Source organism: Ranitomeya imitator, chromosome 3, assembly GCF_032444005.1.
Source record: "Ranitomeya imitator isolate aRanImi1 chromosome 3, aRanImi1.pri, whole genome shotgun sequence".
NCBI lineage: Eukaryota > Metazoa > Chordata > Amphibia > Anura > Dendrobatidae > Ranitomeya > Ranitomeya imitator.
In genome coordinates, this window is record NC_091284.1 from 276,644,907 (window position 1) to 276,668,007 (window position 23,101).

The 23,101-nt window shown below is 45.9% G+C and overlaps 1 protein-coding gene across 1 annotated transcript in view; it reads right to left on the minus strand.

Moving 5' to 3' along the window:
• SYT2 (synaptotagmin 2) overlaps nucleotides 1-23,101 on the minus strand; it is a 332,824-nt gene that overhangs the window by 182,041 nt on the left and 127,682 nt on the right. The window lies entirely within an intron of this gene.

Here is a 23,101-nt window from a genome sequence, read left to right on the forward strand (position 1 = left end):
AAGGAAAGGGACCACCAAACATATCGGTAGGGTTCTATTGTATTATTTTGGCCTCTGTCGGGCTGGCATATATTTTTATACCATTTTACTAACTGTCGAAAAAATCATACATGACTATTCTATTCTATACAGAAAAATCCCCCCAAAAATAGAGATTTTACAATGGGAGTTCCACAATGATCAACATATGCATCAAAACCTTCCATCAATGACATACATTAGATATTACACTGAACGCTTACATTTGAAGAAAGACTCAAATGTCAAAATCTTGAATAACTTACAGGGGATGTCTGAGCATATGGTAGTGATGACCTATCCACACGATAGGAAATTAATTCCAGATCGGTGGGGCTAAGACACCAGGCGCTATCACTGTTCAGCTGCGCTCAGCAACTCCTTGCACAGTGTTGACATCAAGTCACCAGAGCAAAAAACAGCTGATCAGTAAGGGGCACCTGGTGTCAGACACAAACCCATCTGGTATAGATGACCAATCTTGTAGATAGTTCATCAATACTGTATGCCCAGACAACCCATTTAATAAAACTTATTTTGCAAAATAAATAACTAATGCTCCTTAAAAAAAGAACCTTATTACCAAATAAGTAGTAGGCAGCAATAGGGAGATAAAGAAGATGCCCTACACTTTGCAGTCTCCATTAGTTTTCCAGGACCTTGTAAGTTTTGGTTCTTTTGCATTTTGAAGGTCAGCAGGAAATATTATTTCCTATAGTTCATATATAGTTACACAAGTGAAGCATGAAGAATTGGCGCCAAACCACTATATGGCATGCATCAGAGTATTTTACCAAGTAACACATTTTTTTCTTATTCGGAATCGCTACAAAACAATTTTCATTTTGTCCTATTTTTGTGAAATAGTAAAAGAAAAGTATTTTACTTTGACTTAAGGTAAATTACATAAGTAACGTTTTAAAATAAGATGTCGAGCCAATGTAAGGAGAAGTATTGTTTCAGCCCATGATATAACTTGCTCCTGATATTTTTTTCCCTCTGCAGGCTCTATCCTTATTACACAGTAGTTCTTCATCTAAGGGGTAGAATCTAGCTGCTATGATGTCATGTATACACTGTGTACAGAGAAAAGAGGAGATGCCGCTTTATGGGGCCTCTATTTTACTAAAGGGAAGAGAGCGGCTAGACACTTGGACAGCGACATGGACAAGTGCCGAGGATTGGTAATCTGTAGAATAAAAGGAAAAAGATTGTCAAGGATTTTAAACATTTCCTCCATACATCTGTGACATGGTCTCCCGCTACCTACCTACACGCAACCTTCGATCATCTCATGATCTCCTACTCTACTCCTCTCTCATCTCTTCCTCCCACAACTGCATCCAAGACTTCTCCCGTGCTTCCTCCATACTCTGGAACTCTCTACCCCAACACATCAGGCTCTCACCTACCACGGAAACCTTCAAAAGGAACCTGAAGACCCACCTCTTCCGACAAGCCTACAACCTGCAGTGATCCCCAGTCTACTGAAGCGCCACATGACCAGCTCTACCCTCACCTAGAGTATCCTCACCCATCCCCTGTAGACTGTGAGCCCTCGCGGGCAGGGTCCTCTCTCCTCCTGTACTTGTGTGTGCCTTGTTTTACTCATGTTTATTGTACTTGTCTATATTTGCCCCATTCACATGTAAAGCGCCATGGAATAAATGGCGCTATAAAAATGAATAATAATAATAATAATGGCAGGGATGTTGCAAAAAAATACATACACTCATGGCTGAAAGTGTTAGCTCCTTTGAAATGTGACCAGAAAATAAAGTATTCTCCCAGAAAATTATTGCAAGTACTCATTGTTAGGGCTAGCGGACCGCACTAAATAATAAGACAGATAGAGTAAGGTGCGTTCGCAGCCCGGGGTCCACCGTGCAGAGATGGAACCTGCTGCCAAGTAATGATGGACTATATGGCGGTACAATGTGAATACACACACGGGTTAACTTCACCCTGTGTGACAGGAAGTGACCCTGTTGCGTCACAGGGCCGCGGTACCGCACCAAGAGCGCAAGCAAGGAGTCTTAGAACTCGATCCCAAGACACAGGATTTGAGTACATATAGACCTCATGCGCTCGACACCGCAACTGGGGTGTCAGAGTGACAGAAATAATAATAATAAAGATGCACGAGAGTGCGTGCGGTGCCGCACTGGCGGACGCCACTAACCACCCAGACTTGGGTCAGGAAAGCGCTGTGAAAGCGCACGGGGTTGCACTGGCGGTCACAGCAATTAGACGCTGTATTGTGTGTTACGTGCTGATGGCTAAGTCGGGCGCTAGATAGCAATCATCCACCTTCCGCGAGCAGTCATACAATAGGGAGGGGATTTTAAAGAACGACTTTCACTCAGAACACACACACACGTTTACAAATGTACACTAGCGCATGGCCGTGCGGTCATGCAAAGCTTATGTAGCTGCAGCACATTCAGGACCTTCCAATAAAGGGCCAATGGGAAGCTGCCACAGATGTTTAGCACCTTCAAGACCTTCCTGGAGGACCAATGGGAACCGCTGCAGCATCTGAGCATGTGACCCTTGATCTCCAACGGGAGAACTCACCCTGGGCATGCTCAGAAGGGAAATAGCAGGACTTAGTCCCAAAAGCGTCTGCTCGCCGCTGCCCAGCACTGGCTTCAATGGCAGCAGCAGGAAAAGCAGTAGTAATCCTATGCACAGAGTGAGACTGAGCAAGACGCTGGGAACGACGTCTCCGCTGAGCAGACTCCACTGCGGCTGGAGAAGAATGGGAGACCGCAGCAGAGATGGTTCGAGATTACCCCTGTGCAGAGGTGGGAACTCGACATCTAACATCATCTCCCCCTCCCAGGGCCCCCCCCTGGACCTCGCTACGCCTGAAGGCAGCAATGAGCTGTGGAGCTCGAATGTATTCAGCAGGCTCCCAGGACCTGTCCTCTGGGCCATAACCCTTCCAATCCACCAAATAGAATTTTTTGCCACGTACCACCTTGCACCCCAAAATAGTGTTCACCTCATAGTTGTCCGTAGACGAACCCGATGTCCCGGCAGATGACTCGGAAAACCGGGACATGTATATGGGTTTCAAGAGGGACACATGAAAGGTGTCGGTGATACCCAAACGTGGAGGAAGGGCCAGACGGTAGACCACAGGGTTAACCTGTTCGAGGACCTTGAAGGGACCCAAGTAGCGAGGTGCAAACTTAGTGGACTCAACTCGCAGCCTGATGTTACGGGCGGAGAGCCACACTAAGTCGCCAGGAGCAAAGGTCGGAGCGGGACACCGATGAGCATCGGCGGAGGACCTCATTCTCTCCTTGGAGGCCCGAATGGCATCCTGAGTGCGATCCCAAATGTCCCGTGCCTCCACAGCCCAGTCTGCCACCCTGGAGTCGGCAGAAGACACAGGCATGGGCACAGGGATGCGCGGATGCTGGCCGTAATTATTAGGAATGGAGTCTGACCGGTGGAGTCGGCTACGGCGTTGTTAAGCGCAAACTCTGCCCACGGTAGCAAGGATGCCCAGTCATCCTGCCTGGCAGAAACAAAATGTCGTAAATATGTGACCAAGGTCTGGTTGGCCCTCTCTACCAACCCATTTGCCTCGGGATGATATGCCGAAGAGAGATTCAACTCAATACTGAGTAGACGACAAAGCTCTCTCCAGAATCGAGACGCAAACTGAGGACCCCGGTCACTAACAATTTTGTCTGGCATACCGTGTAGGCGAAAAATATGTTTGATGAACAACACAGCCAGAGCCCGTGCAGAAGGTAGCCATGGAAGAGGCACCAAGTGCACCATTTTGGAAAAATGGTCGGTGATCACCCAGATAATGGTGCAGTTACGAGACTTGGGTAAGCCCACTACAAAGTCCATCCCGACCATCTCCTAGGGCCTGTCCGCCACCGGCAGAGGGTAAAGCAAACCAGCTGGTCGTTGCCGAGGGGACTTGTTCTTGGCGCAAGAGACACACGCCCGAACATATTCTGCGACATTACGAGCCATATGTGGCCACCAGTATGTCCTCGCCAGTAACTCAGATGTCCTTTTAGAACCAAAATGTCCACCCACCCTGGACGAGTGGGCCCAAGAGAGAACCTCCGGTCGTAAACTGGATGGTACAAAAGTCTTGCCCAGAGGCACAGACTCTAGCGAAACCGGGGCCACAGTTCTCAAGCTCTCGGTGGGGACAATAAGAAGAACAAGGACCATCTGGCCTGGCAAGAATTTAACCGCTGGGCTGTCTGCAGGTACACCAAATTTTTATGATCCGTGAAGACTTGGAAGGGAAAACGAGCTCCCTCCAAGAGATGTCTCCACTCCGAGAAAGCCAACTTCATGGCTAGCAACTCCCTGTGCCCGATGGAATAATTCCTCTCTGCTGGTGAGAAGGTCTTAGAAAAGAAGAAGCAAGGATGCTTCCAACCTTGAGAATCCTTTTGGAAGAGGACTGCTCCAGCACCAACAGATGAGGCATCCACCTCCATGATAAATGGCTTATCTACATCGGGGCGATGTAGGATGGGAGCGCTAGCGAAGTGTGACTTTATGGAGTTAAAGGCCTTGGAGACCTCCTCAGACCACAATTTGGGATTTGCCCCCTTCTTGGTGAGGGCAACCAAGGGAGCTACCAAAGTTGAGAAGTGTGGAATGAACTGGCGATAATAATTAATGAACCCCATAAAGCGCTGCACCGCTTTAAGAGAATGGGGTTCCTGCCAGTCCATCACAGCCTGTAGTTTGGCAGGATCCATAGCCAATCCCTGGGCGGAGATGATATAGCCTAGGAAAGGTAAGGACTCCTGCTCGAACATACACTTCTCCAACTTGGCATAGAGGGAGTTTGCCCGTAGGAGGTCGAAGACTTTGCAAACATCTCTCCGGTGGGAGTCAATATCTGGAGAGTAGATGAGAATATCATCCAGATAGACTACGACCGAGGTGGAAAGCATATCCCGGAAGATGTCGTTTACAAAGTCTTGGGAAACGGCTGGGGCATTACAGAGCCCGAAGGGCATCACCAGATATTCATAGTGCCCATCCCTGGTGTTAAAAGCCGTCTTCCATTCGTCCCCCTCACGGATGCGAATCAGGTTGTAAGCACCCCGCAGATCTAATTTAGTAAATACCCTTGCTCCCCGAAGCCTATCAAAGAGCTCAGATATCAAGGGCAAAGGATATTTATTCTTAACGGTGATGGCATTAAGACCCCTGTAGTCTATGCATGGACGCAATTCCCCATTCTTCTTCTGCACGAAGAAGAACCCTGCCCCAGCAGGTGACACTGACTTCCTAATAAATCCTCTTGCCAGATTTTCCTGGATGTACTGTGACATTGCCTCCGTCTCCGGGAGAGATAACGGATAAACTCGACCCCGGGGAGGATCAGCACCAGGCAAGAGATCAATAGGACAGTCATAGGGGCGATGGGGTGGAAGGGTCTCCGCCGCCTTTTTGGAGAACACGTCTGCATAAGACCAATATTGCTTGGGGAGAGAGGATAAATCTGCGGGTACCTCTGTAGTAGCAACCTGAACACACTCCCTCTGACACCTACCCCCCCACAAGTTTCACCCCATCCCAGAATTCTGCCTGAGGACCACTCGATATGAGGAGAGTGGTATCGTAGCCAAGGTATTCCCAACAGGACCTCATCAATTCCCTCAGGAATGACGAGCAGAGATATAATCTCCTGATGGGATGGCGACATGGACAGAGTAAAAGGGATGGTCTGGTGTGTTATCTGTGAGGGCAGTGTCGACTCATTCACCACTCGTACTAGCATGACCAGGGGTATTGCGTGACGTTGGGCGAAGGCAGAAGACATAAAATTGCCCTCTGCCCCAGAATCCACGCAGAGCTCTACCGAGTGGGAGGATGAGCCTATAATAATTGTCCCCTTAAAGGACAATTTGGAGGCAAACGTCGCCGTGTCTAGTGTACCTCCACCCACTACCACTAGACGCTGGCGTTTCCTCGACCGCTGGCGACATCTGGTGGCAAGATGTCCTGACTGCTGGCAAACATGACAGACCTTGAGTGCACACGCGGTCCGGGACTTAGATTCCACTCGTGACACTTCCATGGCCTCATGTGACTCAGGAACCAGGACCAGAGATTCCAGAGGTTTGGCGAAGGTAGGAGTCAGCCGAAAACTCTGCCTACACTGGGCTCGTTCTAACCTCCGCTCGTTAAGACGGAGGTCAATACGAGTAGAGACAGTTATTAACTCCTCCAGTGTGGCAGGAATCTCCCTAGTGGCCAGAGCGTCCTTCACGTGATCAGCCAGCCCCTTCCAAAATATGGGGATAAGGGCTTTATCCGACCACTCCAGCTCAGAAGCTAAAGTGCGGAAATGGACAGCAAAATGGCTCACCAAGGACTCACACTGAGTTAATGCCAGCAGTTATAGCGCAGTATCATGGGTGACTTGAGGTCCCAAAAAGACCTGTTTCAGAGTGCTCAGGAACAGCAGAGCACTCTGCACCACATGATCGCCAAGCTCCCATAGCGGCGTAGCCCACTCCAATGCCCTGTCCGACAAGAGAGACACAATTAATCCCACCTTAGCCCGCTCTGTGGGAAAACGTGCAGCCCGGAGCTCGAGGTGAATAGAGCACTGACTCACGAATCCCCTACAAGATTTGCTATCTCCAGAAAATTTTTCTGGCAGCGGGAGGCGAGATAATGTCAGAACAGGGGTGGCAGTGGACAAGGTTGCTGCAGCCACGCTAGCATCCTGTACAGCAACTGCGGTAACATCCACAGCTGACGTTGAGCTCTCGAGAGCCGCCAACCTACCCTCCAGCTGCTGGATATACCGCAAGGATTGCTGTATGTCCGTCATTACTAGCCATACCCTGGCGCTAGTGTAATGTTAGGGCTAGCGGAACGCACCAAATAATAAGACAGATAGAGTTAGGTGCGTTCGCAGCCCGGGGTCCACCGTGCAGAGATGGAACCTGCTGCCAAGTAATGACGGACTATATGGCGGTACAATGTGAATACACACACGGGTTAACTTCACCCTGTGTGAAGGAAGCGAACCCTGTTGTGTCACAGGGCCGCGGTACCGCACCAAGAGCGCAAGCAAGGAGTCTCGGAACTCGATCCCAAGACACAGGATTTGAGTTCATATAGACCTCATGCGCTCGACACCGCAACTGGGGTGTCAGAGTGACAGAAATAATAATAATAAAGATGCACAAGAGTGCGTGCGGTGCCGCACTGGCGGACGCCACTAACCACCCACACTTGGGTCAGGAAAACGCTGTGAAAGCGCACGGCGCCGCACTGTCGGTCACAGCAATTAGACGCTGTATTGTGTGTTACGTGCTGATGGCTAAGTCGGGCGCTAGATAGCAATCATCCACCTTCCGCGAGCAGTCATACAATAGGGAGGGGATTTTAAAGAACGACTTTCACTCACAACACACACATGTTTACAAATGTACAATAGCGCATGGCCGTGCGGTCATGCGAAGCTTATATAGCTGCAGCACGTTCAGGACCTTCCAATAAAGGGCCAATGGGAAGCTGCCACAGATGTTTAGCACCTTCAAGACCTTCCTGGAGGACCAATGGGAACTGCTGCAGCATCTGAGCATGTGACCCTCGATCTCCAACGGGAGATCTCACCCTGGGCATGCTCAGAAGGGAAATAGCAGGGCATAGTCCCAAAAGCGTCTGCTCGCCGCTTCCCAGCACTGGCTTCAATGGCAGAAGCAGGAAAAGCAGCAGTAATCCTATGCACAGAGTGAGACTGAGCAAGATTCTGGGAATGACGTCTCCGCTGAGCAGACTCTACTGCGGCTGAAGAAGAATGGGAGACCGCAGCAGAGATGGTCCAAGATTCCCCCTGTGCAGAGGCGGGAACTCAATGCCTAACACTCGTTTTGTTATACACATGTTTATTTTATTTGTGTGTATTGGAAAAAAAAGACAAATTGGACATAAATTCACAAAAAAACTCCAAAAATGGGTCAGACAAAATCATTGGCACCTTTCCCATTATGTGCGTAAACAACTTTGTTTCAAGCATGTGATGCTGGTTCAAACTCACCTGTGGCAAGTGACAGGTGTCAGCAATATGAAAATCACACCTGAAACCACATAAAAAGGGGGGATGTGGACTCAGTCTTTGCATTGTGTGTCTATGTGAACCAAAATTGTTGAAAAATGAAAAATATCAACAATCTCAGGGTTACAAGTCCATCTCTTGATGTTCCTTTGTCCATGATGTGCAACACAATCAAGATGTTTACAACCCATGGCACTGTAGCTAATCTCCCTGGATGTGGACGGCAGCAAAAATTGATAAAAGGTTGCAACGCGAGTTCCTAAAAAATTCAAACTGTCTTGCAGGATCAGGTTGCATCGGTGTCAGCTCAAACTATCTATCCAGATTTGAGTTAAATGAAACACTACAGCACAAAACCCAGGAGGACCCCACTGCTGACACAGAGACATAAAAAGCTAGACTGCAGTTTGGCAAAAGGTACATGAGTTACCGAAAATCCTTCTGGGAAAGCTTCTTTTGGATAGAATGGACCAAGATAGAGCTTTTTGGAAAAAGCATATAATTCTGTTTATCAAAAACAGAATGAGACCTACAAAAAAAGGCATTAGTGGTGAGCGAGTATGCTCGCTACTCGAGTTTTCCAACCATGATCGGGTGTTCTCAATTTTGGGTGTGCTCGGAGATTTAGTTTGTGCTACCACAGCTGCATGATTTTCAGCTGCTAGACAGCCTGAATACATGTGGGGATTTCCAACAGACAATCTCCACATGTTTTCAGGCTGTCTAGCAGCTGCGGCGACACATACTAAATCTCCAAGCACGCCCAAAATACACGGAGAACTTCTGAGCATGCTCGGAAAACCCATAAAAAAGCATACTGACTCATAACTACAAGGCATCATGAAATCACAATGCAGTGGCCAGTGTCAGAAAGCTGGGTTTGCGTGTTAGGTTATGGGTTTTTGAGCATGACAATGAGCCCAAAACATACTTCAAGAAGTACCCATATATGGATGGAAACAAAGCACCGGAGAGTTCTAAAGTGAAGAAAAAAAACTATTTAATTGATATGGCAAAATGGGGTCAAATATTAGTGAGAACCATTTAGAAAAAACTTAAAAAGTTATTTTTAATGGAATTCCTGACGGATGGGTCCTTGAAAGAAGATATATGTCATCACAGTTATTAGCTGAGGAGATGTGAGCTCGGAAGCATGCTTCAGCACATATAGTGCTGAGAGAGTTCTTAGGCCATTCCAGGGCCGGGTTTTACGCACATAAGAGATGGGTGGGAATGCCTGTTCACATATCCCAACCCCAGGGGCGTGATTTAGCAGATAAAATGGAGACCAAGTGTCTCATTCAGTGTCTGGACCTGGAGATGTGTGGACCTCCTGAGTGTTGGCCTTTGCTAACAGGCATTATCCTCAGCAGGCAGATCCGCTATGTTGTATGGACTTTTTACTTTGTGTTTTCACCTTGTGCAGGAAAAGGCTGTTCTTTTGTTTGCTATCCTGAATGGTTTATTAAATAAACTTGCCTGGACATTTCAGCAACACCGCTGTCTGTGCCTACCTCAATCGCAGCCGAGTGAGTACAAATTTCTACAGTAAATATGAAAACCTTTAAACAGGGGACTATAGATGGGATAATTATAATATTAGGAACAATAATTCACAAGAGCTGAAAGTCCCTAATAAGCCCTATAGAGCTGTTCACCTACCTGACCGTGGAGGTTGGCATCCTAAGTAGTCGACATGGCACTCCAACTCAACATCGGCAGTCCCTGCATACCCTAATGTCCCCTATGCTGAACAACATTAATAATAATAAAAATGTAAATATACACATACAAAACTCAATTGCTGAATAAGATCTCCTGTGAATCTTAGCAAATAGCATAGTTAACAAGATAGTGGGTGTATGTTAATCAAATTGTATACCCTTCAGTGAGCTAATTATCCTGTCTGAAAATGGCAGTAAATACAGTGCTACTATACATGAATAATCTCCAGGATACAACCAGGATGTTTCAATGTGTAAAGGTACCTTCACACATAACGATTTCGTTAATGATATCGTTGAAACGAAGGGCCGGACTGGGACTAAAATTCAGCCCTGGCATTTGAAAGTACACAGGCCCACTTGTCACATGGTGAATATGTAATATCTTTGTGTACCTGTAGGTCACAAGAAGTGAGGGGAGTGTAACACGACTATATAACAGAGCTGTACCCAGTATTACAACTCAGAGCCGAGTCTCATAGATAATGAAGATGATGCTGCTCTACATAGTGCTGCTGCGGCATCTTCAGATAGCTGATGGACAGTGATGCAAAGAGTCATATACCCACTGAGCTAATATTTATGTATTTATTCTACTCACTGATATAGCGCCAATAATTCCACAGCACTTTACAGATGTTATCTTTACTGTCCCCATTGGGGCTCACAATCTACAGTCCCTATGAGTCATTGGAGTGTGGGAGAAAATCCACACAAATACGGGGAGAACATACAAACTCCTTGCAGATGATGTCCTTGGTGGGATTTGAACTCAGGACCCCAAGTGCTGCAAAGCAACAGTGCTAACCAATAAGCCACCAAAAAATCTCTACAGAGGCCAAGATCGGTGTTACCGCCATATCGTGACCATATACTGGTAGATATCAGCTCTGCAGAACATATAAGAGATCACAGTACAATTATATGCACTGATCAAAAAAAAAATAAAGGGAACACTTAAACAGAATATAACTCCAAGTAAATCAAACTTCTGTGAAATCAAACTGTCCACTTAGGAAGCAACACTGTTTGACAATCAATTTCACATGCAGTTGTGCAAATGGAATAGACAACAGATGGAAATTATTGGCAATTATCAAGATACCCTCAAAGGAGTGGTTCTGCAGGTGGGGACCACAGACCACATCTCAGCGCCAATGCTTTCTGGCTGATGTTTTCATCACTTTTGAATGTTGGTTGTGCTTTCACATTCGTGGTACCATGAGACGGACTCTACAACCCACACAAGTGGCTCAGGTAGTGCAGCTCATCCAGGATGGCACATCAATGCAAGCTGTGGCAAGAAGGTTTGCTGTGTCTGTCAGCGTAGTGTCCAGATGCTGGAGGCGCTGCCAGGAGACAGGCCAGTACATCAGGAGACATGGAGGAGGCCGTAGCAGGGCAACAACTCAGCAGCAGGACAGCTACCTCAGCTTTTGTGCAAGGAGGAACAGGAGGAGCACTGCCAGAGCCCTGCAAAATGACCTCCAGCAGGCCACAAATGTGCATGTGTCTGCACAAACGGTTAGAAACAGACTCCATGAGTATGGCCTGAGAGCCCGACGTCCACAGATGGGGGTTGTGCTCACAGTCCAACACCGTGCAGGACGCTTGGCATTTGCCACAGAACACCAGGATTGGCAAATTCGCCACTGGCACCCTGTGCTCTTCACAGATGAAAGCACGTTCACACTGAGCACATGTGACAGACAAGACTGAGTCTGGAGATGCCGTGGAGAGCGATCTGCTACCTGCATCATCCTTCAGCATGACCGGTTTGGCAGTGGGTCAGTAATAGTGTGGGGTGGCATTTCTTTGGAGGGCCACACAGCCCTCCATGTGCTCGCCAGAGGTAGCCTGACTGCCATTAGGTACCGAGATGAGATTCTCAGACCTCTTGTGAGACCATATGCTGGTACGGTTGGCCCTGGGTTCCTCATAATGCAAGACAATGTCATACCTCATGTGGATGGAGAATGGAGTGCGGGACAGTGGGTGGAGAGTGGGATGGAAAGTGCAGAGAGGGACGGCGAGTGGAGAGCGGGACGGCGAGTGGAGCCGGGCTGTGGATGGAGAGCGCCGGACGGCAATTGGAGAGCGGGGCTGCGGAGGGAGACAGCGGGATGGCCAGTGGAGAGTGGGGCTGCTGAGGGGGAGAGCGGAGCTGTGGAGGGAGAATGGCACGGTTATTGTAGAGTGGTAGAGTGGGGCTGCAGAAGAAGAGAGCGTGACAGTGGATGGACAGCTGGGCTGCAGAAGGAAACAGCGGGGCTGCTGAGCTGTTGCGGGCGAAAGCGGGACATGGGTGGAGATCTGGGCTTTGGAGGGACAAAGCGGAACGGCTAGTGGAGAGCGGGGCTGCAGAGGGAGAGAGCGGGACAGCAGTTACTTACTATGCCCAAGCAACGCTGGACTCTTCAGCTAGTGTTATATATTAGACTATGTATATAGACATCAGGTCTTATGTCATCACAGATTATCCTGTATACAAGATCAGATGTCTGTGCACACAGTATAGGATATGTCACTAACATATTCTCCTATACACTGTGTATACTAAGATATATGCACTGACTGATCGCTCCTGGACCGGGCTACAGGACATACATGATATAATATATGGTGGCTCTATATATATGCAGTGTATGATGTCCTGCAGCAAGGCTCAGGAGTGATCAGCCTATGATCCTGTATACAGCTGTCTGCTGTGAGTTATTGCTGCAGCTTGTTCTTACAGACAGATCAGGCCACCCGGGAGCTGATGACTCCACTGAAGCGCGACCAGATCTGTGTCAAGCTTCAAGCTGCACAATAAATCTCACCTGCCTCAGCTGGACTGCAGATACCACAAGGCAAGATCTGACCCTGCCAGCGACCTCCAGCCCCGGCCCCCTGCTCTGCTGGCTGACCTCATCACAGAAGCTCCTCTCAACCTGGTGGCTCACAGGTGACGTCCACCCTCCCATCATGTGTCTGCAATCTTGAGATGGCCGGCCGGCACTTGTACAACTCTGCAGTACAGTGCCGGGAGGCCTAAAACTTCTGCACAGGAACCTGCACAGAGCCCCCTGCTTGTGTACATGATCACGCAGCAGAATTGAAGTCAGCAGGGCCAAGGGAGGGGGCGGCACAGAACAGCACAGAGCTGCCCCCCCTGGTTTCATCACTGTAGCATGATTCTGTGTGCACGACTTGCTAATCCTGCCTGACGTGCACGCTGGAGAGGTGACTGAGCGGCCCATTAGAGGGATCGGCCCTTCTGGCATTTGCCAGAAGTACCCAATGGCCAGTCCGGCCCTGTTGCAACGTCACGCTTTTTGTGACGTAGCAACGATATCATTAACGAAATCGTTATGGGTGACAGCTACCAACGATCAGGCCCATGCTGGGAGATCGTTGGTTGTGGGGAATGATCAGGACCATTTTTTGGTTGCTGATCACCTGCTGTCATTGCTGGATCGGCGTGTGTGACACCGATCCAGCGATGTGTTCACTTGTAAACCAGGGTAAATATCGGGTTACTAAGCGCAGGGCCGCACTTAGTAACCCGATATTTACCCTGGTTACCATTGTAAAAGTAAAAACAAAAAATACACTACATACTTACATTCCGATGTCTGTCACGTCCCCCACCGTCAGCTTCCCTGCACTAACTGTCAGCGCCGGCTGTAAAGCACGCAGAGCACAGCGGTGACGTCACCGCTGTGTTCTGCTTTACGGCAGGCGCTGAGACACAGTCAGTGCGGGAAGCTGACGGCGGGGGACGTGACAGACATCGGAATGTAAGTATGTAGTGTTTTTTTTAAAAAACTTTTACAATGGTAACCAGGGTAAATATCGGGTTACTAAGCGCGGTCCTGCGCTTAGTAACCCGATGTTTACCCTGGTTACCCGGGTGCTGCAGGGGGACTTCGGCATCGTTGAAGACAGTTTCAACGATGCCGAAGTCGTTCCACTGATCGTTGGTTGCTGGAGAGAGCTGTCTGTGTGACAGCTCCCCAGCGACCACACAACGACTTACCAACGATCACGGCCAGGTCGTATCGCTGGTCGTGATCGTTGGTAAGTCGTTTAGTGTAACGGTACCTTAATCTTAAATGAAGTATTTAGCAAATCTTCTGATACAGTAATTTAAAATAAACCTGTGCATGCATCCCCAAATACTGACACCCTGGCAGGTTACCCACATAAAATGAACATGAACCCAGGAGATAACTTGCCTTATTAATAACTGTCATATCCATTTGTTCCAACACATCCCCCCCCCAATTGTTTTGAGTATTCACCAGGAGACCATTTAAAAGGAGAGAGACCTTACTGGGTCATAGGTCCAAGTGGTTTCAGGCTCCGGTCTTCCCAGAGAGGAATGTGTGTATCAGAAATCTGGGTTTGCGTCCAAGGTCAGAGTCTTCCAGCAGGACATTGACCCCAAACATACTTCACAAAGCACACAGAAATGGAAACAAAGTGGTGGAGAGTTCTGAAGTGGCCAGCAAAGAGTCTGGATCTAAATACCAATGAACACCAGTGGAGAGATCTTAAGACTGCTGTTGGAAGAAGACACCCTTCAAATGCCAGTGAACAGGAGCAGTTTGCAAAAGAAGAATAGTCTAAAATTCCAGTTGAGAGGTGTAAGAAGTTTGTTGATAGTTATAGGAAGTGATTGATTGCAGTTATTTATTCCAAAGGGTGTGCAACAAAATACTAACTTGAGGGTGCCAACAATTTTGCTGGCCATTTTTAGGGTTTTGTATGAAACTACTGTATGTCCAATTTGCCTTTTTTTCTCAGTATTTTTGTGTTGTTCCAATACACACAAAGGAAATGTGTATCACAAAATGTATAATTGCAGTCATTTTCTGTAATAAATACTTCCATTCCTCGAACAATTTCAAGGCTGCCCCCACTGTTGGCCATGACTGTATTTGTGCTTACCAATTACGGTAATTCTTCTTTTGCTCCAGTGCTGTCACTGTATTACTCCTGTCTGTCTTCTGAACGTGCCTTGCAGTGATGACGTGATGTACTGTACATATGCACATGACTGCTACAGACAGTCATTGGCCTCAGTAGTGTTAGTTTATTCTATGGACTACAGGTTACTGCGACTGCTGCAGTACTAAATATGCATTTAATTTCTAGGGAATTATTTAAAAAAATTATATTTTTGAGGCTTTATTTATTGGTGACTAGGACAGCATTAACAACTATTAAAGCCCTGGCTAAGCCCATTGTGCTTTCTGTCTCAGCGCTAATCTCTTACAACAGATATACACAGACACTGTAACGTTAGCTTACACATTGATGCATATATTAATCATTTTCCCAGAAAAACAGAATAGGGTTTTAGTGCTTTGGCTTTTGCCAGCACACTTCTACTTTTCCCTATTTGCCAAGGTCATACTGGTATGATAGCTGTGTTTAAGTATTCCACATACTTCTGTGTAATCAGTAATTCTCAGCTATTTTCTATCTCATCCCCAAGGTTATTAATAAAATGATTATTACTCCATTAACACAGTAGTCAGTGCATTCCAGGCTTGAAAAATTAAAAAAAAAGTCCTTGACCCAGATGGCATTCTTCTGAGTATCCGAGTGTATAAACGGACTCAGGCTTAAGGAATTAGAGAGTAGGTATACCTTAATATCTGCGATCTATTTTTACCAAACATTAAAAAAACATTAATTTTTTAACAAAGTAGAACTTGCATTCCTATAATTATAACATTACATACAGTGGGTAAAATAAGTTTTCCCACCTACAAAGAATGGAGAAGTCTGTATACTTCCACTGTGGTAGACAGAATCTTAAAACTAAAAACAAAAAATCACATTGTATGATTTTTAAATAATAAAATTGCATTTTATTGCATGAAATAAGGATTTGATGACCTACCAACCCAGCAAGAATTTTGGCTGTGACAGTAGTTTTTCTTTAAAGGGAATCTGTCAGCAGGATTGTGCACAGTAACCTACACACAGTGTCAGTTTGGCGCCGTTATACTGATTAAAATGATACCTTGGTTGTTGAAATCTGTCTTGTTGTTGTTGTTTAACTCCTTAATCCCATTTGACGTACTATTCCATCAAGGTGACCTGGGACTTAATTCCCAGGAACAGGATAGGACGTCATAGCGATCAGCCATGCTCACGGGGGGAGTGCGACTGAGTGTTAGCTGACATCTGGCACTATGTGCCAGGAGCGGTCACAGACATGATCGCAGTGTTCCGGCGGTATAGGGAAGCATCATGCAGGGAGGGGGTGTTAGGTGTTGAGTTCCTACCTCTGCACAGGGGGAATCTCAAACCATGTCCGCTGTGGTCTCCCTTTCTTCTCCAGCCACAGTGGAATCTGCTCAGCGGAGACGTCGGTCCCAGCGTCCAGCTCACGCTGATACTGGACGACTGGTTACTACTGCCCTTCCAGGCTCTGCTCTTGTAGCCAGCAATGTTCATCAGCGAACAGGTCTTTCTGGGACTAAGTCCTGCTTTTCCCTTACTGAGCATGCCCACGGGACGACCTCCCATTGGAGGTCGGGGTTCACATGCTCAGGTCCTGTTGCGGCTCCTATTGGACCATCTGGAAGGTCTTGTAGCACTGCTGCTATAAAAGGTTCACATGGCCGCTCGGCCATGCGCTAGTATACACTTGTAAACGTGTGTGTGTTGATGTGTGAAAGTCACTCATTAATTATCCTCTCCCTTGTGTATGACTGCTCATGTAAGGTGGATGATTGCTATCTAGCGCCTGACTTGCTATCAGCACGTGACACACAAAACCGCATCAAATTGCTGTGACCGCCAGTGCGGCGCCGTGCGCTTTCACAGCGCTTTCCTTGCCAAAGCCTGGGTATTTAGTGGCGTCCGCCAGAGCAGCACCGTACGCACTCCCGTGAATTTAAATTATTATTTCAGTTACGCTGACACCCCAGTTGCGGTGTCGAGCGCAAGAGGTCTAGTTGTACTCTAATCCCGAGTCTAGGGGTAGAGTTCTGTGACCCCTTGCTGGCGCTCTTTGTGCAGTACCGCGGCCCTGTGATGTAACAGGGTTCGCTTTCTTCATGCTGGGTGAAGTTAACCCGTGTGTGAATCCATATTGTACCGCCATATAGTCCGTCATTACTTAGCAGCAGGTTCCATCTCTGCACGGTGGACCCCAGGCTGCGAACGCACTTTACTCTATCTTTCTAATTATTTGGTGCATTCCGCTAGCCCTAACAGGGGGTTCCCTGCGGGCTTCCCTGAGACCCTCAGAGCAACGCAATGTGATCGCATTGCCCTGGGGGGCTCCTACCTTCTTCTCCCTGCAGGCACCGGATCCAAAATGGCCGAGGGGCTGCATTCTGGTCCCGTAGGGAGGTGGCTTACCAGCGCCTGCTCAGAACAGGCGCTGTGAAGCCTCCAGGAGTGCACGTCAAATCGCTGATCTGACACAGTGCACAGCAAAGTTTCAGATCAGCGATCTTACACTATAACATGATGTCCGCCTAACCCCCCCCCCTGCCCCTCCCCCGGGGTAATGTTATAGTGTAAAAAAAAGAATATTCAGATGTGTAAAAAAAAATTTTTTTAAATTCCTAAAATAAATACATATATATTGTTCCCATAATACATTTCTTTATCTCACAAAAAAAGTACACATATATAGTATCACCGCGTCCATAATGACCCGACCTATAAAACTGTCCCACTAGTTAACCCCTTCAGTGAACACTGTAAAAAAAATAAAAAAAACGAGGCATAAAACAACGCTTTATTATCATACCGCCGAACAAAAAGTGGAGTAGCACACAATGAAAAAGACAGATATAAATAACCATGGTACTGCTGAAAATGTCATCTTGTCCCGCAAAAAATGAGCCACCATACAGCATCATCAGCGAAAAAATAAAAAAGTGATAGTCCTCAGAATAAAGCGATGCAAAAATAATTATTTTTTCTATAAAATAGTTTTTATCGTATAAAAGTGACAAAACATAAAAAAATGATATATATGAGGTATCGCTGTAATTGTACCGACCCGAAGAATAAAACTGCTTTATCCATTTTACCAAACGCAGAATGGTATAAACGCCCCCCCCCCCCCCTCCCCAGAAAAAAAAAGAAATTCAATAACAGCTGTTTTTTGGTCATACTGTGTTAGGACTGGCGGAACGCACCAAGTAAGATGATATAGATGCTTTCGCAGTCCGGGGTCCACCGTGCAGGCGAAACCCGCTGCTAGTGAATTACAGACTATATGGCGGTACTAAAAGTATAAACACGTGGGTTAAACCTCACCCAACGTGAAGAAAGCGATCCTGTTAAGTCACAGAACCGCGGTACCGCACATAGAGCGCGAGCAAGTAGTCAGTGAACTTAACCCCGAAAGGGATTGAAGTCCGATTAGACCCTTGCTGGCACAACACCGCAACTGGGTGTGTAAAGAACCTTATTAGTAATAAATGAGCACAAGAGTGCGTGCGATGCCGCACTGACGGACGCCACTAACCACCCAGGCTTGGGTATGGAAAGTGCAAGGCAAGCGCACGGCGCCGTACTGGCAGGCACAGCTATAGGACGCTGTGATGTGTGTAACATACAGATGGATAGTCGGGCGCTAGAGAGCTACCATCATCCGCGAGCAGTCAACAACTCTAGGGAGGGATACTTAGGAGCTTTCATCCATCGACATACATCCATCTACACACACACATAATAATTGTACACTAGCGCATGGCCGTGCGGTCATGCGCAGTTTATATAGTTGCAGGACAGGAAGTGGCCACAGAAACTTTGCCCTTCCAAGACCTGCCAAGAGGACCAATGGAATGCGCTGCAGAGCCTGAGCACATGACCCTCGATCTCCAACGGGAGATCTTGCCCTGGGCATGCTCAGTGTGCACAAACAAGGACTTAGTCCCAGAGAAGTCCGCTCGTTGCTGACCAGCACTGACTTTAATGGCAGGAGCTGAAGAAGCAGCAGTAACTCTCTGCACAGAGCGAGACCGAGCAAGACGCTGGGACCGACGTCCCTGCTAAGCAGACTCCCCTGCGGCTGGATAGGAATGGGAGACCGCAGCGGAGACGGCCCGAGATTCCCCCTGTGCAGAAGTGGGAACTCGAGACCTAACATACTGCTTCACAAAAATCGGAATAAAAAGCGATAAAAAAAGTCACGTGCCCGAAAATGTTACCAATAAAAACGTCAACTCGTCCTGCAAAGAACATGTCCTCACATGACTCTGTGGACCAAGATATGGAAAAATTATAGCTCTCAAAATGTGGTAACGCAAAAAAATATTTTTTTCAATAAAAATCGTCTTTTAGTGTGTTACGGTTGCCAGTCATAAAAATCCACTAAAAACCCGCTATAAAAGTAAATCAAACCTTTCATCACTTCCTTAGTTATGAAAAATAAAAAAATTAAAAAAATGTATTTATTTCCATTTTCCCATTAGGGCAGGGTAAAGGGTTAGGGCTATAGGGTTAGGACTAGGGTTAGGGCTAGGGTTAGGGTTTGGATTACATTTACGGTTTGGATTAGGGTTAGGGGTGTGTCAGGGTTAGGGGTGTGGTTAGGGTTATGGTTGGGATTAGGGGTGTGTTGGGGTGAGGGGTGTGGATGGGATTAGGGTTGTGTTTGGGTTAGGGTTTTAGTTAGAATTGGGGGTTTCCACTGTTTAGGTACATCAGGGCTCTCCAAAGGCGACATGGCGTCCGATCTCAATTCCAGCCAATTCTGCGTTGAAAAAGTAAAACAGTGCTCCTTCCCTTCCGAGCTCTCCCGTGCGCCCAAACAGGGGTTTACCCCACCATATGGGGTATCAGGGTACTCAAGACAAATTGGATAACAACTTCTGGGGTCCAATTTCTCTTGTTAACCTTGGGAAAATAAAAATTTGGGGGGCTAAAAAAACATTTTTGTAAGAAAAAATTGATGATTTTTTATTTTCATGGCTCTGCGTTATAAACTGTAGTGAAATACTTGGGGGTTCAAAGTTCTCACAACACATCTAGATATGTTCCTTGGGGGGGTCTAGTTTCCAATATGGGATCACTTGTGGGGGGTTTCTACTGTTTAGGTACATCAGGGGCTCAGCAAATGCAATGTGATGCCTGCAGACCAATCCATCTAAGTCTGCATTCCAAACGGCGCTCCTTCCCTTCCGAGCTCTGCCATGCACCCAAACGGTGGTTCCCCCCCACATATGGGGTATCAGCGTACTCAGGACAAATTGGACAACAACTTTTGGGGTCCAATTTCTCCTGTTACCCTTGGGAAAATACAAATCTGGGTTTTAAAGATAATTTTTGTGGAAAAAAATGATTTTTTATTTTCATGGCTCTGCGTTATTAACTGTAGTGAAACACTTGGGGGTTCAAAGTTCTCACAACACATCTGGATAAGTTCCTTCGGGGGTGTAGTTTCCAATATGAGGTAAATTGTGGGGGATTTCTACTGTTTAGGTACATTAGGGGCTCTGCAAACGCAATGTGACGCCTGCAGACCATTCCATATGCATTCCAAATGGTGCTCCTTCCCTTCTGAGCTCTGCCATGCGCCCAAACGGTGATTACCCCCCACATATGGGGTATCAGCGTACTCAGGACAAATTGCACAACAACTTTTGGGGTCCAATTTCTCCTGTTACCCTTGGAAAAATACAAAACTGTGGGCTAAAAAATAATTTTTGTGGGAAAAAATAATTTTTATTTTTACAGCTCTGCGTCATAAACTGTAGTGAAACACTTGGGGGTTCAAAGCTCTCACAACACATCTAGATAAGATCCATAGGGGGTCTACTTTCCAAAATGGTGTCATTTGTGGGGAGTTTCAATGTTTAGGCACATCTGGGGCTCTCCAAATGCAACATGGCGTCCCATCTTAATTCCAGCCTAATTTGCATTGAAAAGTCAAACGGTGCTCCTTCACTTCCGAGCTTTGCCATGCACCCAAACAGTGGTTTACCCCCACATATGTTGTATCAGCGTACTCAGGACAAATTGCACAACAACTTTTGGGGTACAATTTCTTCTGGTACCCTTGGGAAAATAAAAAATTGGGGGCGAAAATTTCATTTTTGTGGAAAAATATTATATTTTATTTTTACGGCTCTACATTATAAACTTCTGTGAAGCACTTGGTGGGTCAAAGTGCTCACCACACATCTAAATAAGTTCCTTAGGGGGTCTACTTTTCAAAATGGTGTCACTTGTGGGGGTTTTCAATGTTTAGGCACATCAGGGGCTCCCAAATGCAACATGGCGTCCCATCTCATCTCCAGCCAATTTTGCATTGAAAAGTCAAGTGGTGCTCCCTTCCGAGCTCTGCCATGCGCCCAAACGGTGCTTTACCCCCACATATGGGGTATCGGGGTATTCATGACAAATTGTACAACAACTTTTGGGGTACATTTTCTCCTGTTACCCTTGGTAAAATAAAACAAATTGGAGCTGAAGTAAATTTTTAGTGAAAAAAACTTAAATGTTCATTCTTTTTAAACATTCCAAAAATTCCTGTGAAGCACCTGAAGGGTTAATAAACGTTTTGAATGTGGTTTTGAGCACCTTGAGGGGTGCAGTTTTTCGAATGGTGTCACTCTTGGTTATATTCTATCATATAGACCCCTCAAAATGACTTCAAATGTGATGTGGTCCCTAAAAAAATGGTGTTGTAAAAATGAGAAATTGCTTGTCAACTTATAACTCCATAACAAAAAAAAATGTAGTTTCCAAAATTGTGGTGATGTAAAGGAGACATGTGGGAAATGTTACTTATTAAGTATTTTGTGTGACATATCTCTGTAATTTAAGGGCATAAAAATTAAAAGTTGGAAAATTGCAAAATTTTCTAAATTTTTGCCAAATTTCCATTTTTTTCACAAATAAACACAGGCAATATCAAAGAAATTTTACCACTATCATGAAGTACAATATGTTTTGAGAAAACAATGTCAGAATCACCAGGATCCGTTGAAGCGTTCCAGAGTTATAAACTCATAAAGGGACAGTGGCCAGAATTGTAAAAATTGGCCCGGTCATTAACGTGCAAACCACCCTCGGGGCTTAAGGGGTTAATCTTTATTTTCAGTTCAGAAAGATAGTAAGCATATACTACAGATATTGGAGAATTTTAAATGGCAAGAACACTATATCCTAGGTACGCTGGATATCGCATCATTGTATACTGTGATACAACATGATAAAGGGACGGAAACAATGGGATATTTTTTAAATATGTCACAAAATCTATCACGTGAGAAGGTAGATTTTATTAAAGAATACGCTGCTTTTATTTTGACTCATAATTTTTTTTAAACATGGGAAGAACTACTACACCCAGCAATGGGGTACGGCCATGGGGACCATATTCGTGCCCAGCTACGCAAATCTCTACTTAGGCAGGTGGGAGGGTCTCCACATCTGCCACGAGGGCGTGCTGCGCACGGGTCTGGTCCTCTGGCTCCGTTTTATAGATGACATCTTTTTTATTTGGGATGGAGGTGAGCAAGCTTTGGAACAATTTTTAATAGACATAAATAAAAATGAATTTTATCTACAATTTTCTGCAAGCATTAGTAAAGAGAATGTACATTTTTTTATATCTTAGTATTTCAGTCAGTGGGGGAAAACTAGACCTGCACATACACCAAACCAACTGATTCAAATAGTTTTATTTCCATGAACAGTTGTCACCTACCCAGGTGGCTATTAAATGTCCCCCGAAGCCAGTTCATAAGGTCAAATCGCAATTGCACAAGTATATCTGATTATGACAGGGAGGCAGATGTGCTTATTAACAAATTTATAAATAAAGGCTATGACAAAAAATCTTTGATTGCAACAAAGAATACTGTAAAGGAAATCCCTAGAATAAAACTCCTAGGTGGTAGTAGAAAGGACGAACAAGATCCCTCTAAACAGCAACCTCAAATCTTGATACCAATTATTACTCAATATAATTCAAATATACAAATATTGAGGAAAATTGTGAATAAACATTGGGACCTCTTAAAAGAAGACAAAATAATAACTATCTGAATGCCCACATTTGGTTTTTAGGAGAGCGCGTAACTTGGGCTTATTGATCGCCTCCACAGTACGTAACCCAAATCCCCCAAGTAACACCAAGGGTCCCTTTAAACAGGCAATACAAGGCTTTTTTCCATGTCAAAAATGTAAAATGTGTAAATCACTAAAACTGACTAAACAAAAACAAGTGGTATCAAGGAATGGTTTAGAAATTCCCATTACAGACTTCATAACCTGCACGACGAAAGGAGTGATATATGTTATCGAA